General features: G+C 42.6%; 2 pseudogenes; one reads left to right on the forward strand and one right to left on the reverse strand.

The window, feature by feature from the left end:
• Positions 1–3,331: 3,331 nt before the first annotated feature.
• LOC139235534 (Ig heavy chain C region-like) lies at positions 3,332–7,964 on the forward strand (annotated as a pseudogene).
• Positions 7,965–18,549: 10,585 nt separating this feature from the next.
• On the reverse strand, positions 18,550–21,430 carry LOC139235535 (probable G-protein coupled receptor 139; annotated as a pseudogene).
• Between the last annotated feature and the right edge of the window lie 2,743 nt (positions 21,431–24,173).

Raw genomic sequence — 24,173 nt, forward strand, 5'->3', positions numbered from 1 at the left:
ACATCCACCCGAGGGTGCAGATGGAGCTTCAATTTAAAACTTCAGCCGATGGTCAACAGCTTCAACAATGCAACATTTCCCAAGTAATGCATTTGAGTGTCAGCCAAGATGATGTGTTCAAGTCTCAGAAGTGGGACTTACACACACAACCTCCTGATTCAGTCGAGAATGGAGCCACTGAACCAAAACCGATATCAGAGATCACAACCGTATTATTTTCCGCAAGTTTTTTAAAAAGTTCCACGACGTACCAAATTCATCGTGATGATTTCCACAAAGAGTTGCACGTACACAGAGACATACATACAGATAGGCATACACACACAATAACCAAAGATGTACACGCATCAACATAGAAATATAGAAATCAGGTGCAGGTATATGCCATTTGGCCCTTCGAGCCTGCACCACCATTCAATAAGATCATGGCTCATCGTTCAACCTCAGCACCCCATTCCTGCTTTCTCTCCATACCCCTTGATCTCTTTAGCCATAAGGGCCCTTTTGAATATATCTAATGAACTGGCCTCAACGTCATTCTGCGGTAGAAAATTTCACAGGTTAACCACGCTCTGAATGAAGAAGTTTCTCCTCATCTCGGTCCTAAATTGCTTGCACCTTATTCTTAGACTGTGATCCTTTGTCTCGAACACCCCAGCAACGAGAACATTCTTCCAGCCTCGAAGCTGTCCAATCTCGTCAGAATTTTATATGTTTCTATGAGATCCCCTCTCATTCTTCTAAACTCCAGTGGATACCAGCCCAGTTGATCCAGTCTCTCCTCATATGTCAGTCCTGCCATTCCAGGAATCATGCTGGTGAACCTTCGCTGTGTTCCCTCAATAGCAAGAACGTCCTTCCTCAGATTTGGAGACCAAAACTGAACACAATATTTAAGGTGTGGCCTCACCAAGTTGTACAATTGTAGGAAGACCTCCCTGCTCCTATACTCAAATCCCCTCGCTATGAAGGCGAACATGCCATTTGCCTTCTTTACCGCCTTCTGCACCTGCATACCAACAATCAATGACTGATGTACCATGACACCCAGATCAAGATATACATAGGTTGCCTTAGACAAATAGATGGATAGGCAGGCAGGGTCACTGTCGCTACTTTGGCTGGCTTTTGCGTTTTTCAGTCGAGGATGCTGCCACTGAACCAAAGCCGATAACAAAGTTCACAACAGTATTATTTTCCCCAAGTCTTTTTTAAAAGTTCCAGAACATACCAAATTCATGGTGATGATTTCCACAGACAGTTGCACATACACAGGGACATAGATACAGATAGACAGACACAGCGACACACACGCACAAATAACCAAAAATATACATGCACCAACGGACATGCACAGATGCCTTATACATATAGAGGGATAGACAGGCTGAATCACTTTCGCTACTTTGGCTGATTTTTGCGTTTTTATATCTGTATGCATCCTGAATATTGCAGATATTGAGATATTGCCTAAAAAATGAGAAATAGATTTCAGTGTTGAAAGGTGTGGGACGTTCTTCCGCCGATCTCAGGATCAGTTTTGCAAAAACCTTTATAAATTGTAAAATGGAATGAAAAATGCTGAGAATCAGAGCCGGCAGGATTCGTTCCTGCGCGGGGTAAACCCAAACATCGCGTTAACCACTCGGCGACAACTACTGCGTCTCTGGCACTTTAAATGTTATTCAGAAAAAAGTCAGTCATCCATCTCTGTGCAGCAGACGGCCACAGATTCCTGAAAAAGTCTCCGTTTGCAAAAAATCTGGAAGAGTCAATCTCCTCTTGCTGTATCTTTACTGTTCTATATTGCTCTGAAACTTTTTAATATGAATCGATACCAAGAAACAGAAGTAAAATTCGACATTTTGAAAAAGCTGCTTGTTTATTGGGGAATTGAACCCGGTTCTCCCACGTAACAGGCAGGGATACGCACCACTATGCGGATGAGAATACGGATTGTGGTAAAGCAGTTATCGAGCTGTGAAAATAAGTCGACAGACACATTGAGAGACAGAGACAAATTGACAAACAGGGAGAGACAGACAGCGAGATAGAGACAACGAGAGACAGAAAGTGTGAGACTGAGCAGGAGAGGCAGACTGAGTGAGAAAAAGACTCAAACATATACATATACAGAGATGTGTGTGTGTGATCTATTAAGAGAGAGAGGGAAAGAGTGAGAGAAAGACAGTGATAAACACAGTGACAAGGAAAGAGACAGATAGAGAGAGAGCGATAGAGACTAAAATAGAAAATGATGGAAATACTTCTCAGCTTACAGGCAGGGACTAACAGAGACAGGCAAAGACATGGACAGAGCGAAATGATGGGAAAGAGAGAGCCAGTCAGGCAAAGAGTCTGAGAGAATCCCATTGGAACAGACGTGGCACCATGAGAAAGAGACAGATTGAGAGACAGAGACAAACAGAGAAACAGGGACAGACAGAGTGAGTCAGACTGAGAGAGACAAAGACACAAACATACAAAACTCTCTGAAGAGAGAGAGAGAGGCAGAGACCGAACGACACAGATACATTTCACAATTTCATTTCATTATCGGTTCAGAGTGTCACATTGTTACAGCAAATTGCTGATTCAACCGATGAAAATCCGGTCTCACTGATCAGAATGGGAGGAAATCCGTGTAAAATTAAAGAGATACCAGGAGTGGGGTACGAACCCACGCGGGAAAAACCATTGAATTTTAAGGCCAACGCCTCACCCACTCGGCTATCCTGGTCCCGTGAGAACCTGGATTCTGTCTCAGTGAGAATCTGGGCTTCAACCCCAACCCCACATAAAAACACATACACATCGTCTTTCAGTGAGCATTTACGAACATTTTTAGTAATATTGAAACGGGGGCAATATCCAGATATTTTTGTTTTTGTATCCCCTCAAAACAATACTATTTAGATGATACTGCCTCTCCATGTTCCACCCAAAGTACACCGCTTCTCAATTATCCGCATTAAATTGCACTGCCATGTCCCGGCCCATTTCACTCGTCTCTCTGATTCCTCTTCAAGTCTGTTACTATCATGCTCACTATTGGCTACGTTGCCAGGTTTTGCTTCATCTTCGAACTTCGAGATGGAATCCCTATAACCAAGTCCAGGTCATTGTTATATAACAAGAACAACAATGGGAATTGAAATGGACCGTTTTAAGGAGAAACTTCCAATTAACCGGATTTTGGAATGGTATTTGATTCGGATTATTTATTGAGTGGGAGGAAGGAGGAAACTCAAGAGACGTCCATTCAATAGGATGGAATAGAGCCCAGCTCATAGTGCGCTGAGTAGGGAGAAACTGCTTCCGCTGTTTGGCGATGGACTACTCCCCCAAAATTACCAGCTTTTCCTGGAAGAAAGATAAAATCACCAGCCTTTCGTGGAAGAAAGATAAAGAGCCGGTTAACCATCACCGAGTCAGAGGTGTGCAGCAGCACTATCTACTGCGAGGTTTGACGTGGTGTGTCGGTCTGGGCCATCGCAATGCCAGGTTAGTGATGTTGGATACAGGGCAAACTGTGATAAGATGAGAAGGTATGTTCAACTTGTACAGAAATTTGGTTAGACGACACTTAGAGTGCTGTGTACAGTTCTGGTCTCCATATTACACTTAGAATGCTGTGTACAGTTCTGTTCTCCATATCACACTTAGAGTACTGTGGATAGTTCTGGTCTCCCTATCGCACTTAAAATACTGTGCACCGTTCTGGTCTCCCATATCATAATTAAAATACTGTGTATAGTTCTGGTCCCCTATCATACTTAGAATATTATGCACAGTTCTGGTTTCCATATCACATGTAGAATACTGTCCACAGTTCAGGTCTCCATATCATACCAAGAATATTGTTTACAGTTCTGGTCTCCTAATCACTCTTGGAATACTGTGTAACGTTCTGGTCTCCAGATCATACTAAGAATATTATGCACAGTTCCGATCTGCAGATTACACTGAGAAGACTGTGCACAGTTCTGCTCTCTGTAAATGCCAGGTTAGTGTTAGTCTGACAGCGAGGAACCTGTTAAAATATAAGGACACTTTGCATTTCTTAATGATTGATTTTGCAAGCAATGTCAATAATTTGTCTTCTCTTTGAAGATCCTGAACGCGACATCATTCCTCCAACTGTTCTCCTCACGCTGAGTTCTACTGAACAAATCACCAGCAGCAGATATGCAAGCGCCGTGTGTTCAATCATCGAATTCCGGCCAAAGTCACTGACCGTGAATTGGCTGGAGAGTGGACAACTCCTGGATTCGGGCTCCGTCACCTCTCCCGTGTTTGAGGTGAACGGGAACTTCTCGGCGGCCAGTCGGCTGACAGTCCCCACCGAGGAATGGTTCACCGGCTCGGTCTACACCTGCCAGGTCACTCATGAAGTGGTCACGCAAAGCCGTAACTTCACCAGATCTCAGGGTAAGAGGCACAATCCCGGGAGGTTACAGACCATTCTGAGCGCTGATCTCAGTCAGGACTTTTATTGAAATTAGTAAAAAGCACTGAACTATTCCTTATTTCCAATCATGCAGTTTGTATATTCTTGTGATTACAAACTTGCCTTGAAACAGCGCCTTCAGCGACCTTAGTCTGAACCAAATCGCTTGCCAGCCAATGAATTAAGTGCTGAAATGTGGTCACAGTTGTAATGTACAACGTGCAGCAATCATTTAGTGCACAGCAATCTCCCACAAACAGCAGTGTGATAATGACCAGATTATATTTTGCTTCGTGGTGTTTTTTGAGCTATAAATATTCCCAGGCCACTAAGGAAAAGTCCTCGGCATTTCATTGAAATAGTTCCAGGGAATCATTTACGTCCACCTTAGAGGCCAGACGGATCCTCGGTTTAACACGTGATCCGAAAGACGGCACCTCCGATAGTGCACCACGCCCCCAGTACTGCACTGGGAGACTCAGCTTACATTTTGTGATCAAGTATCTGGAGTGAGACTTCAACCCACGATCTTCTGGTTCAGGATTCCTCATTGTTCAGGATTTAATAAACTCGCCAACGAAGCTTTCCCCCTGCTCTGATTTCAGGCAGTGAGTGACGTGCCCTAATACTCAGGTTTATCCTGAGTTGGCTGATCATATACGGAGCGGCAGTCAGAGTTTGGAACCCTTTACTGCTAGCTGTCCAGGAACCCACTGTTGGAATGGGCATCTACCCTATTCAGAGCACTGAGTCCAATTCTGGGCTCCGCACCTCAGGAAGGACATACAGGTCATGGAGGGGGTAAAGTGCAGGTTTATCCGAATGATACCGGAGCTAATAAAATAAAATGATGAGGAGACGAATAGAGAATATTAAGAGGTGATACAATTGAGGTGTTCAAGTAGATAAATACAATTGATCAAGTAGCTATAGAACAATTATTTCCTTTCATGGAAAAGTCCAGAACAAATAGCAGAATCTTAAAATTAGAGCGAGATCGTGCGGAAATGATGTCAGGAAGGATTTCTTCACAGGAAGTCTGGATTTCCCTCCCCAAAAGCTGCTGAAGCTTGGTTTCAATTGAAAACTGAGATTGATAGATTTTTGTTCGGCAAGATTATCAAGGGTTACAGAACTAAGGCGTGAATATGGTGTTGAGTGTAGATCAGCCCTGATCTAACTGGATTGCGGGACAGGATGGATGGGCTGAATGGCCTCCTCCTGTTCCTATGTTGCTATTAATGCCCTGAGATCATATTTAACTCTGCCTCTCTCTCAGCAGACATGCTAAATGTTCAGTAATGACAGAAATTAACAAACTACGTCACATCATTACAATTGATGCCCCACCACAAAAGACCCTTTGGAACTCCATTCTCCCGACCTTGAACTTCTCCTCTGACGGGGGCTGTGACTGGTTCCTGCATATTTTCACCGCAATAAAGATCACAGCAAGTGACCAGAAACATAACATTGTTTTCTGTTGTCCCATAAATCCTGAAATTAATTTGACACTTGTTTTGAACCAGAGTAATGCTGGTGTAGACCTCTTGACCTTCGGGCAATTTGGGTTTCACTATTATAACCAGCGGAGATGCGTTTGGATGCAAGGATCTACAGATGGGTGTAAAGGAGCAAGGGATTTCAGGATGAGCGCTATTCAGTGCCTAACACAATAGCACCACAATGTATTCCCGTTTTACGCCGGTTATTTGCTTCACAGCCCATTACAGGTGGCTCTGGCTTCAAATACACAGGAAATGTTACAGATCTCCCGGAATCGTTGCCAATACATTGTCCTTCGATTAACGCCGGTGTTAAAGCAACAGCAAGAGGTTGATATCTCAAAAGTGATTTATCCCCCTTGAACGAGTTAAGGCTAAAAATTGGTGTCCGGATTCTGAAGATGCAGCTTTTCCTGACTTTCATTCCTGTTTTGCAGTGGATGTCCCATGCAGCGATTCAAAAATCACTCTTCGCCCACAGTCACTGGCACAGGAATTACTGCAGCGACGGTGACCTTAACCTGCGTCGTATCTGATGCTCCTTATGGGCTCACCGTGTCCTGGACCTGAGAAAAGGAGGCTTTGAAATCAGAGATTGCCGTCTAACACGGAGAGGATCCCAGCAGCGTAATCAGCAACTTAAACATCTCGACACAAGACTGGCTGAGTGGGGATAAGTTATACTGGATGGTGAGCCATAGGATATACCGACTCCTATCAGAGATTCCATCCACAAGGAAAAGGGTTAGCGGGGAGATTGTTGCAATAAGTCAGATACTGTGACTATTTCTGCTGCATGTGCAAGGGCCAATTCATTATTTAGAGTGTTTAATGGGCTACTCTGATCATTCAGTTTGGTAATTCCACGAACTCAGCACACTGGGACCTGATGTTATGTATTTTAGGGGAAACTGGATAAGTCCATGAGCGAGAAAGGAATAGAAGGGTATGTTATTAGGATGAGATTAAGTGAGCTAGGAGGAGGCATGTGTGGAACATACACACCAGCATAGACCAGTTGGCCAAATCTGTGCAGTAAATTCAAGTCCAACCCTTCAAGATTTCAGAGAGAAAGATTAAGTTCACTCTGCTGCGGGATGGTAAACCAGAGAGGCCCCAGAGGGGAAATAATAAAGCGTTAAATGTCAACGAAGAGCATATTTCTCTGGCGTATAACTACGGGACTTTGGCGAATTTAAACAGAGAAGGCGATTTGGTGGTGGTGGTCTCACAGGCCACCCGGGAGCAGAGGAGGATTGGAATCCGAGGGAGGAGCTCTCGGATCGCGGGGTGTGGGTTAGGCAGGGACCCTGGATCCAGGAGGGAGGTGTAAGGGCAATAACCACCTGGGTGCAGCCGTCCCCGCATCGCTGTAACTGCTGCGATTTACACAGTGTGTCAAGCCGGACAAGCTACAGTTAAAAACCGAATGGAGGTTAAAATAGAGGATGCCAGCGTCCTATAAATATATTATTCGGTCGGGTTGATGTCGGGATGCCGATTTTTACCCATTTAATCACCCCCACACCCTCAATACGCCTGCTTTATTAGATTAAAACTCCCACCATTGTCTCTGGAACTGCCCAGTTCATTGGCCTTTATTGTAACTGTTCTACAGCGAAAGATCCACGGGAACCAGCCGTGTCTGTCCTCCTGCCCTCGGCAGAAGAAGTCTCTGCTCAGAGGTTGGTCAGCCGCACCTGCTTAGTGAGAGGTTTCTCCCCCCGAGAGATCTTCGTCAAATGGACCGTCAAGGACAACCCGGTGGTTCCGACAACTACAAGAACACCGAGGTGATGGCGGAGAACGGCAGCTGATCATTCTTCATGTACAGCCTGCTATCCATTGCAGCCGAGGAGTGGGCCCGCGGCGCCTCTTACTCCTGTGTGGTGGGACATGGAGCGATTTCCTTGAAAACCACCAACAGAACCATCAATAAATCCAGAGGTAAACCCTGTTTTGTGAATATTTCCCTTGTTCTGATGGACAACATCAATTCTTATCAATGAGAATCTCTCGATTGCCTTTCAGTTCTTAAGTAAAAAACAATAAAGGCCTTTTCTTCCAATCGTGAGTTACACACACAGCCGCTCAATTAATTTTGTTTCCTATTTTAGCCAAGGGGTGCGCTGTTAATCTGAAACAGAATATTTGTCGGACTTGTGGCCAAAGCTGGTACATTCAGCGCTCTCAGCTCATATGCACCACAGGTTGGAGAGAAAGAGAAGCTCTTTAATGACAGGATACCTCAAAGTCATTTCAGCAACTTTCGTCCCACTGGGAGAATCTGCATAGTTCTATTTCCCGATAAACAAATGCTGTACATTTATATCTCGGTGCCATTGTTTCTCGTGTTGTCCATCCCTTCAGATTTGGGGACAATTTATTTGGCAGCATCGCACACTCTGGGATCTGAAATGAGGTCCACGCACGAACACGAACTGAATCTCCCATCGCCCCACCAGAGAGAGGTGAAATGGAAATTGTTATCCCCCTGTACCTTCCACTACACCACCAGAGAGGTGAAAGCGCAATTCTGAACCAACTGTACCTCCCACTGCACCACCAGAGAGAGATGAAAGGGCAGTTATTCACCCACTGTAAGCCCATTGCCATACCAAAGAGTGGTGAAATGGCAATTCTGAACCCACTGTACCTCCCACTGCCCCACCAGAGTGAGGGGAAACGGCAATTGTTAATGCACTGTAACTTCACTCCGTCTCTGCAAGATTCTACAAGTTCCCTGGCAGGACAGACGCGCCAAAATTAGCGTCCTCGTGCAGGCCAACATCCCAGCATCGAAGCACTGACCACACTTGATCAGCTGCTCTGGGCAGGCCACATTGTCTGCATGCCAGACACGAGACTCCCAAAGCAAGCGCTCGACTCGGAACTCGCCCATGGCAAATGAGCCAAAGGTGGGCACGGGAAACGTTATAAGGGACCACAAAGCCTCCCTGATAAAGTGCGACATCCCCACTGACACTTGAGAGTCCCTGGCCAAAGACCGCCCTAAATGGAGGAAGTACATCCGGGAGGGCGCTGAGCCCCTCGTGTCTCGTCGCCGAGAGCATTCAGACATCAAGCGCAGGCAGTGGAAGGAACGTGCGGCAAACGTGTAAAATCTTCCCCTTCCCGCAACCACGGTCTTCCCCACCTGTGACAGAGACTGTGGTTCCCTATTGGACTGTACAGCCACGTAAGAAATCAGGCTAAGAGTGGAAGCAAGTCTTCCTTGATTGCGAGGGACTGCCTTTGATGATGTAAACCCTCTCCCCCACCAGAGAGAGGGGAAAGGGCAATTGTTAACTTACTGTCCCGCCCACAACCCCAGCATAGTGAGGGGAATCTGCAATTGTTAACCCAATGTATCCGACTTCCGCACAAGCGAGAGGGCAAAGGGCAATTGCTAAATCATTGTACCCCTCAATGTCACCAGAGAGAGATGCCCATCGATTCATTTGTTGCATTCCGTCAGCTGATGTCACATTGTGTCTCACACTGAACACATTTACACAGAGCGAGGAAGAATGTGTGGAAACGTTAGTAGTGTATGTTTTTGTGGAAGTTCACACTTACACATAAACACAACACGGATTTACACATACACACACAGCGACTTACACATAAACACACACATTGACACACTGACACAAGATATTACGCATACCCAGCATATAATACACACCGTCATTGTCAGAACCACAGCACCATTAATATGACAGCAAAAATAAACACACCCTTAAATAAAACAGAAGCACTAACACACACACACACACACACAAACACACACACTTTCATTTGCATAAACACATATTCAACACAAATTAACTAACGCATAACACACACACACATTTACATGCGAACAAACACAGTTACACATAAATGCACACATTGTTACCCATAAACATACACAACACGTACACATAACCATACACAAACACATTAAAACACGCACATGAACGTACTTACAAAGAATAGACATATTTAAACATAACCACAAACAATTGCATATATACACATAAAGGCTTACATGTAAACATACACAAACTTACAAAAATATACAAACATTTACACATAAATATAAATATATGGAATGACACATTAAAACATTCAAACTTACATATCAACATACATCAACACACAAACACAGACAACACCAAAAGAAGAGATCGTCATACACACAAACAGAAACACTAAAGTGCAAAAAATACGTCAGGTAACAGACGAATATAGAATTAAAATAAATTCTTTGAACAGACAGTCTGCAACGATTGTATTAAATAAATCATTTCTGATACCATAATATCTAACATTCCTATATTCTGGTCCTGAACGCAAACTGAATCAAAGTTCTTAGTTGGAAACTCATGCAAATTAATTATGTTCAGAACCTTGACTACCACAAATTAATCCAGATTATAACTCACATCTGATGTCTTACCCTCTCCCTTTGACAGTCTCCGAATAATTATCTATCTGAAGCTATTGTTAAATTAATCGATATCATTCAGTATAGTTCCCCCGATATTACATCATACTATTCCCGAATGGTAAATCCTATGAAATTGATGCAAAATCAATTAGCCTGTGACATTGAAGGAAAACTGTCATATTTTCCAAAACCGACTATAGAAGGATCATAAAGAAAGAACGACTGTGGAATTAGAAACACAGATAGATTACTGAGCGTGATTAACTTAACACAGGACATACATTGAACATTAAAATAGAGAACAATCTAACACCTTAAAAAAAGAAAATAGAATTGGTAATAATAAGATGAGATCTTGGGTTAACAAACGATCTGAATATATTTCCTCCCCTACATCCCGTAGATTCCTCAGACCACATCTGGAGTGAAGAGTATGAGGACGAGAGCAGCAACTTCTGGACAACAGCTTCCACATTCATCATTTTGATCTTCCTGAACATTTCCTACAGCGCTGCCATCACTCTGGTGAAGGTGAGAAGATTCAATGCACTCAGTTCGAGTTGATTGAAGAGGTTTGACAAATCTCTAAATGTTTCATTGATAACAACCCTGAAATTAATGCCCCAAACCACTAAAACGCTGCTTCAAACTTTTATCCCTCTTTTACAGGTCAAGTGATTGACTGAATTTCGGCCGCCGGGGATTTTTCTCCTCTGGTTGTTAACTGTGTCTTGAAAATAAATTATGTCCTCTTGGTGATTCCCGGAGTAAATTGCCTTCAATTTTTTCATTTCTCTGTTTGAAATGTGTGAGATAACCGTGGCTATAATGTAAATGTATCTCGGAGTTAAACAATTGTTTGAATATCTCATGTGTACATAAGTCACTTTTATCATTCATGATTCACAATTATTCACTTCCCTTGGTGTTGAACATCTGTTTCTCTCCCTGATGTCTGTTAGAGTTGTACAAATAGCTGGCAGCTCAGACCGACTGTGTTCTGGTATTAATGTGACGTTCATTTGTTGTATTCAATTTGTGTGAACTTTTGAAAACCTTCTCTGTGAATTGCTCTCTGTGAAATTGTTAATAAAACTGCAATGGCAAATGGAATAATTTGGACTTTGCTGAACTCTTTACTCCAAGGCTCCTTCACACTGTTCTATTTCCCTATCACACGTTGTTTTATTTCCATGAAATTTATTCTTCCCGCGTCCTATCCTGATGTGTTTGAATCCAAGTCCCTTCGGTTAAGGAGCCACTGCGCCACCTAGTGTCCCATCAGAGTGACGGCACATTTTCCCCTGCCTTGTTACATCATGCACCAGATGCGGAATAACTGCACAGTGACCAGGCGGTCTCCTCTAATATTATGGCCTTTCACGTGCCAGGTTATATTAAAGAGCAGGCCTCTGATGCACCATAGTCCGATACAGTATAGTATGTGTCAGAACAAATCTCCCTCTACACTGTCCTAACAAACACTCTCAGGGCAGGTACAACACAGGTTAGATAAAGAGTAAAGCTCCCTCTGCACTGTCCCATCAAAAACTCCCAGGGCAGTACGGGTTAGATACAGAGAACAGCTCCATCTACACTTGCACACCACACCCTCCCAGGGCAGGTACACCGCGGGTTAAATATAGAATAAATCTCCCTCTACACCGTCCCATCAAACACACCCAGGTCAGGAGCAGCACGGGTTAAATACAGATTAAAGCTCACTCTATACTGTCCCATCAAACACTTCCAGACACACTAGAGAGCACAAACTCTTGGAATGATTCCCAAAAACTGGGGCCTAACTGACACACAGACACGCGCTCCAATGTTTCTGTTATACACATATAGAAAGCCAAGAAAGAGACGACAGGTGGAGAGATTATCTTTGACAGAGAGGAGATGAGGGTTCACGCGGCATCTGCAGGTACATTTGGAGCTTTGTGCCCGTTGGGCACCTACATACAGAATGTGTGATGCACGGGCAATATCAATTTCTGATGTAAAATCATTGTCGTTTTGTTCTACCCAAATATATGATTGACATCCTCCTCTCTGGGAGGGCATTTGTAGAATGTAAGTTTCGTTTACGATTCAACTCTTTAAAGGTGACCTGAATGCATATGGCCCATACGGACAGAAATGCGTAGGGTTATCACTGCCAACCGTTCTCCATTATGAGGAACATACATAAAAACATAAGAATATAAGAAATTGGAACAGGAGTAGGCCATACTGCACCTCGACCCTGCTCTGCCATTCAATAATATCATGGCTGTTATGATAATAGACTGAGCTCCACTTTCCTGCCTGCTCCCCATAGCCCCTTATCGTTTAAAACACTGTCTATTTCTATCTTAAGGTTATTCAATGTCCCAGCTTCCACGGCTCTCTGAGGCAGCGAAGTCCAGACATTTACAACGCTCTTAGAGAGGAAATTTCTCCTCATCTCTGTTTTAATTGGGCGGCCCCATATTTTAAGATCATGCCCTCCAGTTCTAATCTCCCCCATCAGTGCAAACATCCTCTCTGCATCCACCTTGTCAAGCCCCCTCATAATCTGATACATTTCGATAAGATCACTTCTCATTCTTCTGAATTCCAATAAGTCGAGGCCCAAACTACTCAACCTTTCCTCATAAGTCAACCCCCTCATCTCCGGAATCATCCGAGTGAACCTTCTCTGAACTGCCTCCAAAGCAAGTATATCCTTTCATAAATTTGTGAACCAAAACCGCACACAGTTCCAGGTGTGGCCTCCCCAATATCCTGTATAACTGTAGCAAGACTTCCCTGCTTTTATACTCCATTCTCTTCACAATAATGGCCAAGATGCCAATGGCCTTACTGATCATTCGCTGTACCTGCATATCATCCTTTTGTGCTTCATGCACAAGTACCCTCAGGTCCCGCTGAAGTGCGGCACTTTGCAATCTTTTTCCATTTAAATAATAACTGTCTCTTTGATTTTTTTCTGCCAAAGTGCATGAGCTCACGTTAAACACGACCCGCTGTCACCTCATCCCCGGACTGCCTTTCTGTCTGCTCTGCACTATTCCCTCTGATACCATCTCGCTTAACTCACTGAACATCACCCACAGATTTGTTCTCACTGCTATGCTCCATTCCTTCTGATACCATCTCCCTGAACTCACTGAACATCTTCCTAGGGATCCTGCCTCCCTGCTCTGCTTCATTCCCTTTTATACCATCTCGCTGAACTCACTGAACATCACTCTGAGGATCCTGTCTTCCTGCTCTGCGCCATTCCTTCTGATACTATCAACGTGAAATCAGTGAACAACTCCTACGGATACAGCAGTAACCTTCGAAGAAACAGCCAATCACTGTTCTATGATGTATGCGAGGGATTATGGCGTCATCCACGGAATCCAGCTACGCAACTCAGTTGAAGTTAGTACCAGGGACAAACATATTTCCTGATGTTTGATTTCTGATTTAAGCAAATTGGAAAAGGAGCCTGAGGTGAAAAGGGCCGAATTTATTGATGCAGTTATGATCAGGAATATACTACGTGAAAGATTGGGGAAAAGAATTAATATTAACTTTCAAAAGGGAATTAGTTAAATCTAAAGGGAGAAAATTGCAGGGCTTTAGGAAAAGAGTGGGACTAATACGATAGCTCTTTCAAAGTGCCAGCACAGGCTTAATATTCTGATTCTAGATCCGAGGCGATGCCAGCGAATGTTGTCATTCTGTTCTCACAATTAACTTTAGCTGCAACCAGTTGGCTTCTGCTTCGTGCATGTCGCTAAGATACTCAACCTGCCCAATTGATTGGCTCTGCAGGACATTGCCACGAGTATCAAGAAATCAGTTTATTGTGAGCCCTTCATACAGGAGACTGTCCTTTGGGTCCATCTCAGTGTGTGTTGGCTCACAGGAAACAATGTGGCAGGATCTGCCCGCCGTTATATACGACTTCAGCAGTCGGAGCCAAGATCTACAAAGTGGCGGGAGGTTCTGTATGAGAGTTGAACTGAGTTCCATCACTGTGAGTGCCAGGGCACGTTAATAAACTGCAGGTCCAGTCATCTGCAGCCCAGAGATGGTTAAACCGGTAAACTTAGTCACAATTTAGAGATCTGCAGAGAAACGTCTCTGGCAAAATATATTACCTTCATAATAGCCGATGTATTTCACCAGAATAATCTCGATCGCAGGTAGGTTGTGGTAAGTGTTCCCTGTGCTGGTTTAAATTGTGCTAATTAAGAAGGACATTAAATGATGATCTAAATAAGCTTTACAGGTAAAATTCAATGGAGTTCGGTAATGCAGCCTCAATATGAGATGACGGTATATGAAGGAGAAAAACCTGAAATAAATGCACTTACAACACCAGTTCCGAAGATCCAGATCGTTACTGGTACGCCTGCACCCGATCCCGACAACGCAGTTTACCTTATACCGCAATAACATCAGAGAAATTGGTGCCGATTTTGCAAGAGGAAAATTCGGTGCTCGTCATTTAAATGAATATTAATTTTTCCTTTGTCAATTCAGAAAATGAATACAGCGCCGTTTATTTCTGTTGACTGAGAATCACGGTGCTTCAAACTGCTCGACTATGTAAAAGATTCTAGGGAAGCCACAGACCAAACCAAGAAGATATCTGTCATCGAGCGATTCAATAAAGCAATATTGTAATTGAGGGAACTTTTAAAACACCATGTTTAATTTGTTTTCATATCAGGGATGTGGGGATTTTGTGGAGGGACTGGAGAAGCTGGCATTGATCTCATTAAACCAGAGAAAGTTAAGAAGAGATTTAATAGAGTTGTTCAAAATTATGAAGAGTTTTGAGAGATTAAATTAGGGAAACTCTTTCCACTAGCAGAAGGGTCGGTAACCAAAGGACAAAGATTTAAGGTAATTGGGAAAGGAACCACAGATGACACGAGGAAACATTATTTTACCCAGCGAGTTGCTTTGATCCGCAATGCAGAGCCTGAAAGGGTGGAGGAAGCAGAGTCAGTAGCAACGTTCAAAATCGAATTGTGTAAACACTTGAACGAATAAACGAACATTTCTATGGCGGAATGCAAATGTGTGGGACTAATTGAACAGCTCTTGCAAAGAGGAGGCACAGGCACAAAGGTCGTAACGGCGTCCTTAGGTGTTGTATCATTCTACGTACGGGACCGTAGTCCCACAGCAATGCTCCAATTCCCGTTGAATCATGCTGCAAGTCTCTTTACTGCAACTCATTAGAAGAAGCGTATTCGTGTCGACCAAAACACAGCGGGGTTAATGGAAGGAGTAGATTGGAGAAGGTTCTTTCACAGAGCGAGCACAGACACGATTGGTCAGACGGCCTCCTTCAATGCTGTATTATTGTGTGATTCTATAAGTCAAGCACCATCCGGAATTTTCATTTATCGTTGTTACTTTATTGTCCATGGGTTGAAATACTGGAACTTCCTACGTGACATCACATTCACCACATGGACTGCAGCGGTGCAAGGAGAAAGCCCACCAACACTTTTTCAAGGGCAGCCAGTAATGCACAAAAAATTCCGGCCTTGCCATCTACGCCCATATCTCGAGAATAAATACAAACATCTAAGAGAAACAGCGAGTATAGAAGGACAATTATAAAGTAAAACATTTCTTGATTTCTGTCATTTTTCCTTTCCTTTACTATTATCTTATTTTATTCTCTTACGCTTCTTGTTCTTTCTCCATTTCAATCTTTCTCTCCTCTCTCACACTTTCTCTTGTTCACTCTATTTCCTAATTCCAATTTCTTCTTTTGCAATGTTCATAACGTTGAATGGTTAAATTGCATCCCCGAATATTTTCTTATTTTGAACAAGTGGGGTGCAGTTGTGAGGGAGGCTTGAATTACCATTCAGAAATACTACCCAGAGAAATGCTCCTCCAAAATCTGTATATCTCCTCCTTCATTGTTACTGAGTGGTATTCTGAGTGATGCGCCAAATTCACATGAGAGGGAGTAGAGTAAGTACATCGTGACGATTCGTCAATCCTATTCAAACGCTGTTACCCAATTAAAGAATTTGGTGCCTTTTACCAGGAAAAGAATTGCACGCAATGCTTCTTTACTTTCTGTTATACCTCCCTGCCAAACAGTTGCTCACTTCACTGAGTATAGCAGCTTGCAATGGGAAATAGAATTAAAATTTTAAGGTGTTGTTGGTGACGTTGAAATAGCGCCCATATCGTACCATCATATCATTATATTGTGGCTGGTGCAGGATCATAGAATCATAGAATGGGTTACAGCATAAATGGACACATTTCGGCCTGTGGAGCCCCTGTCCGCACTCTGCAAGAGCACCTCAGCCATTCCCACACCCCACCTTTTCCTCATAGCCCTGCATTTTTCCCCTTTAGGTAGCTATCCGACATCCTTTTGAAAACTACGATTGAACTTGCCACCACCATCCTTTCAGGCAGTGCTTTCAAGATCATAACCACTCGCTGCATAAAAAAATTATTCCTCAAGTCGCACTTGGTTCTTTTGCCAGTCCACTTCAATCTGTGTCCTCTTGTTCTCGAATCTTCCGCCAATGGGAAGAGTTTCGCCCTGTCTTTTCTGTCCCGAACCTTCATGATTTTGAATACCTCTATCAAATGTCCTCTCAAGGTTCACTGCACCAGAGAACAACTCCAGCTTCTCCAGTCTATGCACGTAAATGAAATCCCTCATCCCTGTAACCATTGTTCTAATTTTTCTGCACTCTCTCGAAGGCCTTCACATCCTTCCTAATGTGTGATGCACAGCATTGGATACAACATCCAGTTGAGCACGAACCAGTGTTTTATAGGGGATTATCTTAACTTCCATGCTTTGACACGCTATGCCTCTATTTATGAAGCCCAGGATGGCGATTGTTGTTTTAACTGCTTTCTCAACCTGCCACTCTCAACGATTTGTGAACGTGTATCACAGGTCTCTCTGTTCATGCACGCCCTTTAGGATTGTACCCTTTAATTTATACTGCTTCTCCTCGTTCTTCCTACCAAAATGTTACACTTCACACTTTTCTGCATTGGATTTCATCTGCCACTGGTCCGTCCATTCCAACAGACTGTGGTGCCCTTTTGAAGTCCATCACTGTCCGCGTCAATGTTCACCATACTTCTAAGTTTTGTGTCGTCTGTAAATTTTGCAATTGAGACAAGTACACCCAAGTCCAATTCATTAATATATATCAAGAAAAGCAACGTTCCTGATAAAGACTCCTGGGTAACACTGATACCAGTCAGAAACACATTCCATTCATCACTAATCCCTCTTTCCTGTCATTCAGCTAATTTGGTACCCATGCTGCCACTTTCCCTCTTACTCTATGGGCTTCTACTTTGCAGGCAAACGTATTAGCTGGCACTTCGACTTTTTGGAAGTTCATGTATACCACATCAACCGCATTGCCCTCAACTACTCTCTCTGTTACCAACGTAAAAAAACTCAATCAAGTTATTTAGACACAATTTACCTTTAACAACTGCATACTGGCGTCCTTTAATTAATCCATACTTGTCCAAGTGACTGTAAATGTTGTCTCTATTTTTCGCAGGATCACAGAGACTGCTGCCATGATCCACCACTCGCAATAGTCCTGAGAGTTATGGATCAAGGGTATTTAGAGCGGTCTCTACAGGATAACAACTGGTTGTCACATAGTCGCATAATCCTGACTCTAAGAAGGAAAGAAAGAAAGTACTGGATTTATATAGCACCTTTTACAACGAGTGGATGTCTCAAAGCGCTTTACAGCCAGTGAAATACTTTTTGAAAGTGTCGTCACTGTTGTAATGCAGTGAGCCGATGGTGATTCATGAGAGCACGATAGAATGGAAAAGTATCTGTTAGCATTGGTTTGATAATTCTACTCTGAGGAAACAAACCGCCGGCAGTACTGAAATAAGGCCCTCTGATTAAAATATAATCTTAATTACACGCAAATCAGTTGTACGATTTCTCACACATGGATGTCAAGATGTACGATATCGCGCATGTGGATGTCGAGATATTCAATTTCTCAGACTTGGATGTCGAGATGGGCCATGTTATTGGGGCTGATGGAGCTGAACAAAGCTGGTTCAGAACTGACAGGACAGGATGGCCCACTGGGAGTGATGTAATGCAGAATTAACACGAAAATACATTTTTATAATTTGATTAATTTTATAATGAGATTAATTGGATATTTCAGCGCATCCATTAACTCCTCTCTGAATTTACTCTGGATCACTGAATAAATACACGTGTTTGTGCAGGAACTCAGAAGCTGAAGACTATTTCCGGTTTCTTGGAGAATACATTTTGGGTCTTTGAAATTGCAACCTGAGAAATAATTATTCTTTGTAATTCGGACATACAAGAAATTTACAACGTACACTGTCCATAATAGGATGAAACTGCCCGAGATGGTAAAGTGTAAAACGATTAACTTTCTCCGGCTCTCCAACTCTGGGTTGCTTTGATTCTCTCCATTGCTGTGGGCCCGGAGCCTTCTGCGGGCTCTGCTCGTCGCTAGAATATGTCTGACGGTCAGAGCATTGAGCAGCAATATCAGGAGAAAGGGGAGTCATGGCGTTAAAATTCTGTCAAGCCAGTCATATACTATCCATAGAGGAGAACGATAAAATATTACTTTGATGTTACATAACCATGGGACATTGTCAGTTATGAACATAGGTTCATAAGTGAGATAAGAAGTGATGTTTTTTTAAACAGCCAGGGCACCGACCATGACTATAATCAGAGCCGCACTTTTCTCAGTGCAATATTTTGTTTTCAGTTTCTGGCATCATATGGCCACAAATCGATCGAAGGTGAAAGCGACTGTTAACCAGATGGAACTTTCCGTGGCTACATAAATTAGGATAGATGTTATAGTACAGCCTGGAGTAGTGGACAGCAGACTAAATTGAAAATAAATTCCAGTGATCCGGTTTAATATCACAGCGGTGATAATGACCAGGAGATCTGCCACTGCCATGAACAGCAGGTACCAAGTGATACAACTGGAAAGACCGCACTTTCCTCGGGACAGGATCACAATTATCACCAAGTTAGCTGCAGGAAATAGACAGAAAAGAAAACAGTAACATTAAGTATCACTCCTCCTTGATGTTTATTTATTTTGATCATATTTCAGCCTCGCGATGGGAATGATTCAGTGACCTGTCGGCAGAGATTGATCTGTTAAGATTTGAATAATGTTTGAGGAAGGGAAGCAGGAACAGCGAAAGTGAAGGAGCATGGGCGGACTAAAGCAATGAATGAGGCGCAGGACAGTGAGAACAGGCCAAGGAGTTTTAGGTGCAACTTCGTGACTACAACCGTTTATCGTTCACTGATTGCAATCCATTTAATGACTCAGAATATCCCTTCAATAATTGCATGGCTAAAATCACACGTCAATCATGTAATCATTCAATCAGTTCAGAAATTCGATCATATAGACTCATAGATTCATAGAAGCTTACAGCACGGAAGGAGGCCATTTAAGTCCCTCGACCAACAAGAAGCTTTCCAGCTTAATCACACGTTCCAGCTCTAGGTCTGTAATCCTGCAGGTTACGGCACCTATGGTGCATATCCAAGTACTTTTTAAATGTGGTGAGGGGTTCTGCCTCTACCATCCTTTCAGGCAGTGAGTTCCGGAACACTCTGCATGAAGAAATTCCCCTCAAATCCCCTTTAAAACTTTTAATTATTTTAAATTGATGTATCCGGGTTGTTGATCCCTCTGCTAATGGCAATAGACCCTTTCTATCCACTATATCTAGGCCCGTCATAACCTTATACACATCAATGAAGTTTCCCCTCTGTTCCAAGAAAAACAAATCCAGCCTATCCAATCTGTCCTCGTGGCTAATATTCCCCACTACCTGCAACATGCTCGTAAATCTCCAGTTCAATCATCTCCTTCCTGCAATGCGGTGACCTGAACTGCACACAATACTTCAGCTGTGGCCTAACCAGTGTTTTATACAGTTGACGCATAAGCCCCCCCTGCTCTTGAATTTTATGCCGCGGCTAATAAATGCAAGCTTTAATTATGCCTTGTTAATCACCTTATCTACCTGTCCAGCTAACTTCAGGGATCTGAGGACATGCACTCCAACGTCTCTTTGTCCCTCGACACTTCTCAGTGAACCATTTAATGTGTATTCCCTTTCCTTGTCAACCTTCCCCAAATGCATTACCTCACAAACCTCTGGATTAAATTCAATTTGCCACTGTTCTGCCCACCTGACCCGTTGATAGACATTTTCCTGCTGTCTGCACCTTTATTCTTCATTATCAACCACACAGTTGATTTTAGTATCGTTTCAACGCAATAGTCAGAAATAGATGCATTTTAATAACCCTTTACACGCATCATTTCTGGACATTTGTCCGTCGACAGCATTTGTGAACCTGTGTTTGATCACCAGAATTAACTGTACTGATAAAAAGTGGCGGGAAATACATATCAAGACACACATTATTGACCGATCATTGTCGCATCGGTTCACTTCATATTTTTTCATCAGTCACACGATTCTTACTTTTTAAAAATAACGACTTTTGGACTTGAACAGAGATTATTAGCTGAAGGCAGTGCGAATATAGATCTGGGACAGGAAGTCACGCTGATGCAGAATAATGTTGTAATAAATTTTGCTTTGGACACCCGGGGAACTTTACAATTCCAATAAAATGTCACACTGAACAGGGATACAGAAGACACATACTCTGACTCAGGGAGATTTGAAATGAGACCAGAAAACCTGGAAGGTCAAGCAACATCTGTGGAGAGAGAAAATGAGTTAATGTATCAGATCAGTGATCTTTCATCAGAACACAATGAACAAAGCGGCTGTGAAGCAAAATCTCGAAACACAAAATGCCAAATCGGGTAAAGATGCAGATCATCAGCAGAAACCGTGATATCCTTAACAACCAATGACTTGCTGTAATACCTTACCTGGAACACCGACAGCAGCGAGAAGCGGATAGTAAATGGCAAGTATTGGACTGTTTCCAGGGGCGTGCATTCTCTGTGAGAAACGAATTGCTGGAGACAGTAGCTCCAATATGCGTTGTGGCTCATTCTAATGATCCCTTAGTTATACCGAATGTTAATCCCCAGTGAGCCAATCAGATTATGCAATTTTATTGTGAGCTACGGTCATTGAAACAAACAAATTAAGGCAGCCATTTTCGAGTTCACCTTTTCTACATTACAATAACTTCCAATGAATATTGCAGCATGTGGCAGGGCAAAAAAGACTTCCGTATCTTTCTAAGGAAAATATAATGTAAATCTCCATCTGGACATTCGAAGATGGCATAAAACCATACACAGCATAGAGGTCCGAGTTCAATTCCTGGTGTTTTCTTTTGAACTATGGGGCACAGTCTCAGGATAAGGGGAAGCCCATTTAGGATCGAGATGAGGAGGAATTTCTTCACTCAGAGGGTTGTGAATCTTTTGAATTCTCGGCCTCATCGGGCTGTGGATCCCGAATCTCTGAATATATTCAAGACTGAGGTAGATAGATTTTTGGAGTCTATGGGGAATCTGGGGATATGAAGATTGTGCAGGAAAGTGGAGTTGAGTTCGATGATCAATCATGAATTTATTGAATGGCAGAGCAGGCTCGAGAGGCACAGGGCCTACTCCTGCTCCTATTTCTAATGGTTTGTTATGTTCCTTAATCAGACCCAAATTATCTCAATGGGAGAAAGCAGTTGTGCGATCTAATGATAACTTTTGTCTCCCATCCTGCAATAAAGCAGTCATAGTGTAGTAGGTGGTGCTATCTTTGGACAGAGCACCCCTTGTTCTGCAGCAAACCGTCATACGGCAGAAGGGGTGCTAAAATTATAAAGCATATCCCTCATCATCCGATAAATCAATAATAGGGATGGTACAACTAGACAGACAAATAAGATGTAAACAGAAACGTGTTTTATCAATTAAAACATGCAATACTCAAATAAACAGGGTTGAATACAGGAAACAGCTAAAGAAAATGATGGCTGCTATCACATCATCAAACACTAATGGACTAATGGTTTGTAGACAACTGTGGCAGTAATGGGATCAGCATTTTTCTTTACGTGGTGAATCAGAGACTTATCAAAGATTGTATTGGGCCACTGAATGGTGTTCAAGGGCAGGTTTCAAAGGAATCACTAAGAATGGTGGAAATATTACATTTGTACTTTGCATCAGTCTTCACCCTAGAAAATGATTCTCGAATATTAGAATTTAATTCTAGTAGTTTTGTTAGCAGCATTACCAAAGATAAAAACATTAGGGTAAAAATAATTAAGAACTTGAAAATAGATAGAGCAGCCGCGCTGGATGATATCCACCTGATGGTCCTCTGGGAGATAGGACATGAGCTGTGAGAGCTGCTGGCCTGTATTTTTAATAGCTCACTGCTCTCTTGAATGGTTCCTACAGATTGGATGGAGACTAATGCAGACCCCATTTTTGAAATAGGTGACAAGACAGACTCGGGCAACTAAAAGCCCATAAGTTTAACATCAGTAATATGTAAGATGCTTGAAGCAAACATAAGGGATTTAAGAATACTTGGATAGGGAGGGACATTTTAGGCATACCAATATGACTTCATAAAAAAGAGGTAGTATCTCACAAATCTAATTGTATTTTTTGAAACAGTTACGAAGTTTGTGGATCAGGGAAGCCCAGTAGACATTGTCCACTCAGATTTCCCAAAACATTTTGAAAAATACCGCACAAAAGGCTTTTGTATAAGATCGGAGCCTCTGGTATACATTGAAATATATTGAGTTGGATTCAGAACTGGCTGGCAGGAAACAGTCAAAAAGTAATAATTGATGGATTTGAATCTGATTGTAGACTAGTCACCCGTAGTGTCCCGCAGGGGTCAGTGTTGGGTATATTGTGTTTTACTATTTTTAATAATGATCTAGATTTTGGGGTTGCGCGCAAAACTTTTAAATTTGCAGATGATACCAAGATCTGAGTGAGATTTTGAATTATAGCAGATGCTCGACTGCTTCAGGCAGATCTTAATGTGCTGGTAGATTATGCTCAAGACTGGAAAATTATGTACAACTTAGATAAGTGCATATTTATGCATGTAGTTAGGGCAAATGTTCACATTCTTACACCCTCCAGGGAAAGGTATTAAAGTTGGCGCAGATAGAAATGGAATTGCGCATTCTAGTACATACATCCTTAAAGTTACATGAGCAATGCCGTGCAGTTATAGTTACAGCAAATAAGGCATCGGGGTGTATCCAAATGACTTTTGATTATAATAGGACGTTTACTGTTATGTCCTTGAACAAGGCCTTAATCAGACCGAGCTTTGAATACTGTGTCCAGTTTTGTCCTCCTCACATGATAGGTGATTTTGACACTCTGAAAAGGAGAACAAGAGGGTCACGAGGCTATTTCCAAGTATAAAGCATTTTAATTACCAAGATAGGTTGAATGAGTTGGTACTCAATTCCTTAGATCAGCGTAGACTTAGGGGGGATCTGATTGAGGTTTATATAATAATGAAGGAAATAGAAGGTTTTCCAACCGATAGTTTATTTCAATTAAATAGGTGAGGTTGGACCAGATATCACACATTTAAGTTGTATAGGACTAGATCTAGGTTAGATGTCAGGAGGTGGATCTTTTCCCAGAAGATAGTAGACCACTGTACAATCTGTCGTTTCCTGTAATGAATGCAGACTCACTGAATTCCTCAATTGAAAGCAGGATATGTTTCTGGCTGCGGTAGAGAT

Source organism: Pristiophorus japonicus, chromosome 23, assembly GCF_044704955.1.
Source record: "Pristiophorus japonicus isolate sPriJap1 chromosome 23, sPriJap1.hap1, whole genome shotgun sequence".
Lineage (NCBI taxonomy): Eukaryota > Metazoa > Chordata > Chondrichthyes > Pristiophoridae > Pristiophorus > Pristiophorus japonicus.